Source organism: Mesoplodon mirus (genome assembly GCF_964341445.2).
Source record: "Mesoplodon mirus genome assembly, chromosome: 6".
NCBI classification, from domain to species: Eukaryota; Metazoa; Chordata; class Mammalia; order Artiodactyla; family Ziphiidae; genus Mesoplodon; species Mesoplodon mirus.
In genome coordinates, this window is record NC_138982.1 from 12,101,391 (window position 1) to 12,107,960 (window position 6,570).

Below are 6,570 nucleotides of genomic sequence, written 5' to 3' on the forward strand. Positions count from 1 at the left end.
CCTGTGCCCAGCCCTAAGCCAGTTGTCATGGTGTGTGTAAGGTTTGGTCTCAGTATTTTTTTTTTTTTTTGCTGTACGCGGGCCTCTCGCTGCTGTGGCCTCTCCCGTTGTGGAGCACAGGCTCCGGACGTACAGGCTCAGCGGCCATGGCTCACGGGCCCAGCCGCTCCGCGGCATGTGGGATCCTCCCGGACCGGGGCACGAACCCGCGTCCCCTGCATCGGCAGACGGACTCCCAACCACTGCGCCACCAGGGAAGCCCTGGTCTCAGTATTTTAAGGGGGATATTGGAGAAAGTTCAGAGAAGAGAAACAAATAATTAAAGAAATGGAAAGTATGACACGTGAGAATGAAATAAGGATTGTTTAGCCCGAAGAAGAAAAGGCTAAGGAAGGGATTCCTTAATAACATCCTTCTGTGTCTGGCAGTGCCGCTCCATAAAACTAGACAGAAAACAAACAGCATCAGTCTTCTAAATCTGAGGACTCTGCTGGGATTGGCTGGTCTTTTGGCCAAATCTCAGTCTCCAGAATTCCAAACCTGTCTTCTGTGCCTGAATCCTGCCAAAGTCCTTGAACTTGACTTCTCACTTCCCTGGTTGTCCAGTATCTTCAAGAACTTGCATGGTTAGAACCTACTTTCTGCCCTTCCAATCCCCCTCTCACCCACATGCATACTTACAGCCTCTCCACATCACAAGAGTGTGTGTGTTTCAACTGCAAAGTCCACCAATAGTTGCAGGTTACTATTGACATCCCTCCTTCTCTACTGAGAGTCACAAGGTCAGGACTATAAAACTTGTATAAAGTTAAGTGATTGGATTTGTTGTGCAACAGAAACTAACACGGTATTGTGAAGTAATTATACTCCAATCAAGATCTATTGAAAAAAAAAAAAGTTAAGTGTTTCTTTGGGCTTTTCAAAATAGCCAGCCACATTTATCGCTGCCTGAAAGAGCCCCAATTCTGAAACCAAATCCTTCCTCCCTTCTTATATTTCCAGCCGTCTGCTGGACATTTCTTCTTGGACATTCCACTGGCACAAACTCCAAATGTCTTTAACTCATGAAATCCAGATCCCACTCATGGCTTCCTCATCTCAGTTAATGATACTGCTGCTCTTTAGCTCACAGAGCCTCAGGCATTTTCTACTTCTCTCCTCCCACCACCTCCCTCCCCACAACACAGAGCTAGACTCCAAATCCTGTCATTTTTTCCCCTCACATTGCCTCTCCTCTATTCCTTTCCATTCTCACTGCCACCTCACTAATGCACTCCTAACTGTGCTATTTGAACTGTTTCCTAACTGATCACCCTCCGTGTACACCCTCCCTGCCCCCACGTACCACAGCTAGATTCATCATACTCAAATATCCTTTCACTTACTTTATCCCCAAACTCAAAGATTTCAGAAGAAATTTGGAAGCAAACCAAATCTCATAACCTAGAATTCAAATTCCTTCACTTCACCTCTCCCTATAGCCGATCTGGTTTGCTTTATTACCTCCCAAAGCAGACCAAAGACTGTAATTTTTATTCTCTAGAGTTTGGGAAGTAATCACCATCTTCCTCTTCATTCTTACAGAGGCCAACCCAGAGCCAAGTTTCAAGGACCAGCAGTTTGTTGGGAGTTTCAAGGAAAAGGGGTAGCTGAGGGTGAAGTGACACAGGAAAGGGAATTAACCAATAATGGGTTCATTATTAAATCTACCACAGTAGGTAACCACAATCCCACAGAATTGATGTAAAGTACACCCCACAGAAATATCCTAGCCAAGGGGCAGGAGAATAGGAATATATATGCCAACACTCATCAGTCATGGATTAAGGGCTGGGGGCACTCATTCATTCTCAGACATTCCCAGCCTGCTATGCTCACAGGCATAGTAGCTCCCCAGGAATGATGCATGTCTTAGCCATGAGAAGTGAGGTTGGCATGCTCAGAAATGGTAAGGAGATTTGAGGAGAAAAGAGAAAAGCAGTAACAGCATCTTAGCCACCATGCCTTTGTTCATGTTATCGCTCTATTTTAAAAGCACTTCTAAAATAGATATCTAATAAGGACCTACTTTATAGCACAGGAAACTCTACTCAATACTCTGTAATGACCTATATGGGAAAAGAATCTAAAAAGGAGTAGATATCTGTATATGTATAACTGATTCACTTTGCTGTGCAGCACAAACTAACACAACATTATAAAGCAACTATACTCCAATAAAAATTAACAAAAAGAATTAAAGGTAAATGTTCTCAAGGAAAAAAAACAAAAAAAACTCTTCTCCAAATCTCTCCTCTTCCTTTCATTGGGCCAACTTCTGTCAGGCTCAGGTGCCACCTCCTACAGGAAGCCCAACTTGAGTGCCTCATCCTATCTCAGGATGGGTTAAGTATCCCTGCTCCATGCTTTCTAACTATTTAAACAAAACTCTCTCATTTTTGACAGTCTTTTACTAGACAGTTTGTTTATCAAGGGCAGGATCCAATTTTTCTTCATCATTATACTAAGTACTGGCACATAATAGCATGTATTCATTCATTCAGTTGTTCACTCAAAATGCACCCACTGTGTGCCTACTACATCTAGGCACTGTTCTAGATGCTGGTAAGACAGATATATCAGTGAAAAAAACAAAGTCCCTCCCTTATGTAGCTTTTACTCTTGTGTAAAGAAGGAGATAATAAACACACAATGGTGATAAGTTGTAGAGAGAAAATAAATTCGGAAAGCTAACTAAGAAGGAGAGGGTATGCTGAAATTTTGAAGTGGGCTGTCCTGAGAAGCCGTCACTGAGAAGATGATCCTTGAGCAAAGACCTGAAAGTGGTGAGGGAGAGAGGTAGTCATGCTCTATGGGGGAACTGTGTCCAGGAAGAAAAACAGGAAGTGCGAAGACCCTGGGTCCAGAACATGTCTGAAGTGTTGGAAAGGGCCATGAGGGCATTGAGCAGGAGTTCAGTGACTGTAAGATTAGTAGGATATGAAGCCTGGGTGGTAACAAGCAAGGGATGGGAAAGGTAAACAGATAATCAGACAGTGTGATAGTGTGGAGCCTGATATCAACTTTGAACTGAGGACATTATGCTAAGTGAAAGAAGCCAGTCACAGAAGGACAAATACTGCATGATTCCACTTATATCTAAAATAATCAACTTCATAGAAGCAAAGAATAGAATGGTGGTTGCCAGGGGCTAGGGGGAGGGGGGAAGCAGAACTACTAACCAACAGGGGTGAAATTTCAGTTTCTCAAAATGAATAAGTTCCAAAGATCTGCTGCACAGCATTGTCTCTGTAGATAACACTACTCTATTGTACACTTAAAAACTCTGTTAAGAGGGTAGATTTCATGTTTAGTGTTCTTACTGCAATTGGAAAAGAGAGAGAGCACCATTTGGATGGTTGCAAGCAGAGCAGTGACATGATTCAACATAGATTTTGAAAAGGATCGCAGATGCTGAGTGAGACTAAACTAAGGGAGATGGGTGGGAAAATGAACCGCAAAGTCTGGAGGCCAATTTGGAGTCTAAGGCAGTGGTCCAGGAGATGATGGTGGTTTCAGCTTGGTTGGTAACAGTAAAAGCAAGTCAGGTTCGAAATAGATTTTTGATTGTAGGGCCAACAAAACTTAATGGTTTGAATGTGGATGTAAGAGGGAAAAATAGGAGTCAAGATATTTATTCAATGAATATTTGTTGAATGAATGAAACATAAAGCCTTGAAAACACATATAAAAGCCCTGGGGGTGGAGAAAGAGGGAGGGGTTAAATGCAGTAGATGAGAAGGAAAAACAACCAGACAGCCAAGAGCTGAAACTCAGAGCAGCCAGACCCAATAGGGGGTGGAGGAGGAGAGAAGTCAGCAAAGGAGACTGATAAAGTCAGACAAACAGGAAAACATCTACAGAAGAGAGACTTGGGAAATGGGAATAAGAAGCCTGAGAAAAGGTCATTGATTTTTAGCACTGGGGACACGAGTTTAATATCAAACTTTAGATGGGAGCAGAAAGGACAGTGAATGTAAGGTCCAAACTGGAGATGAGGGCGTGGAGGACACCGTGAAAAATAGAGCTCTCATTCTGTGACTCTTCAACTAAATCAGACGTCTCCAGCCCATGTCAGGGGGTCACCTTTCTAATTGTAGGGTAAGTTGCCACCAGTCTGAAGTTACTCTCTATATATGAGAGGCTTGTGGCCCCAGCTGTTTTCTTTTAAAATTCATTAAGTTGCAACTTGAAGAGAACAATTTCCAAAGTGACGTTTTCAAGAGTTGGAAATCCAAACAAAACCAGTGTGAGAAAAGAAAGTGAACTGCTTAACAGATGGTAAGCAAAATAGATTTCTTCAGCCAACAAAAACAATTATTTATCACAGGGGAAATGTGCCTTGGTTATCTTCTGAAGGTTTTTACTCCTCCCTCTGGTTTCAAGAAGCCTTTATTTATGAATCCTGGTTCTCATTCAGCACATCTAGCCAAAGCACCATTTTTTTTAACCTCCCTTATATGTTTTAGTCATCTGAACATGATTATATAGAATCTTCCCTCTGCAGATATGAATTGTGAAACCCTTGTAACTAGCAGAATGATGTCAGATGTAAAACTATATGCAGCCAGATTCATAGTTAGAAGAGCAGGCCAGGACAGTAAAGAGAGCCAGAGAGTATACAAGTGTTCCAAAGATGATCCTAGCAGATGTTTTCTGACTAGTCACACTGATTGGGACAGAACTATCTAGGCCATGAGTCACCCTACAAGGTCAGCAGCAGACGTTTGTGGCTTCTGCATTCAGTCTTCCAAACATATTTTACCAAAGTTTTAAGCTATGACATATTTATTGACATAGGTAATTCCAGAATAACATTAATTATGATTAACACAATTACATAGCATAGTGTCAAAAATTTCTTGTTCAGCTGTAGTTTCTCATGGTTTTTGGGAGGGTTTTTTTTGCAGTACGCAGCCCTCTCACTGTTGTGGCCTCTCCCGTTGCGGAGCACAGGCTCTCGACGCACAGGCTCTGGACACGCAGTCTCAGCGGCCGTGGCTCACGGGCCTAGCCGCTCTGCGGCATGCTGGGATCTTCCCAGACCGGGGTACGAACCCGTGTCCCCTGCATCGGCAGGCGGACTCTCAACCACTGCGCCACCAGGGAAGCCCTCTCATGTTTTTTTATGGCTCTCTGCTCTTATGGTCCCTCATTCTCCTGCTTCCCAGGACCACTGAACTCCTTTCTCTGGAATCATCTCTGTCCAGAGGCAGATTTGCCATGAAGCTAATAAAGTTTAAGTGTCAGTGTCCCTCACTTGCAAAGGCCTCTGTGAGTGTTGGGAATGGCTGGGGATTGTACAGTATCCTGGGTTGGGAAGGAAGCCAGTTTGTTATCAGGAACAATTACTAAGAAAGCATTTCTCAGAAACTATCCAAGGAGATCTTAGGAAAAAAAGACTCAAGCCCAAGGATCCCATAAATTTTTAAGTGGTTAGATTTTCTTTTCTTTTTTTTTTTTTTTTTTTTTTTTTTTTTGCGGTACGCGGGCCTCTCACTGTTGTGGCCTCTCCCGTTGCAGAGCACAGGCTCCGGACGCGCAGGCTCAGCGGCCATGGCTCACGGGCCCAGCCGCTCCGCGGCATGTGGGGTCTTCCCGGACCGGAGCGTGAACCCGTGTCCCCTGCATCGGCAGGTGGACTCTCAACCACTGCGCCACCAGGGAAGCCCCAGATTTTCTTTTCTTATCCTAAATAAGTACTCGCTTCTTTACCTTATTTTATATTTGTAACTCTATTGTCTTTTTTCTTAACGATCCCTAAAATGATATAAACCTTAGGCCTCATTAAACTTTGATTCGCTCTTTGTCCTATCCCTAAATCTAGACCCAATCCTTTCCATAAGTATTACGAATATAAGGAGTCTACAATCAACAATTTCTGGGCTCAGCACCGAGATGGGTCTTCCTTAGTCAACTAGGATCCTACACTCTGCCCAGTTTCCTATAATGAAACTGTTACCTTATTCCTCTGTGACTGAGCTCTTCCTTACACACCTGTTCTTTTTTTTTTAATTTATTTATTTTTGGCTGTGTTTGGTCTTCGTTGCGGTGCTCGGGCTTCTCACTGCGGTGGCTTCTCTTGTTGCAGAGCACGAGCTCTAGGCGCACGGGTTTCAGTAGTTGTGGTGCACAGGCTCAGTTGCTCCGTGGGATGTGGGATCCTGCCCGACCAGGGCCCAAACCAGTGTCCCCTGCATTGGCAAGCGGATTCTTAACCACTGTGCCACCAGGGAAGTCCCCCTTACACACCTTAGCTCAAGCATCTTAGTCCTTATCTTGGATCACTGTCTGATAGCCTACTTCATCTCAGACCGAGATCTTTCCTTGTCATCTCATAAATCTCCAGAGAACAGAGTTCTGTAACTGCCTCCCACCTCTGAACCCACTCCAGGCCTCCTGCTGGTACTACCTTACCACCTGCTATTGGATGCTTCCTTATGTCCCCTGCCCCATTACTGGCTGGTCTGCTTCTGGTCATCTCTGCCCTGGCAGAGCTGCTTTTGATAGAATTGAACTTAACATATGTTG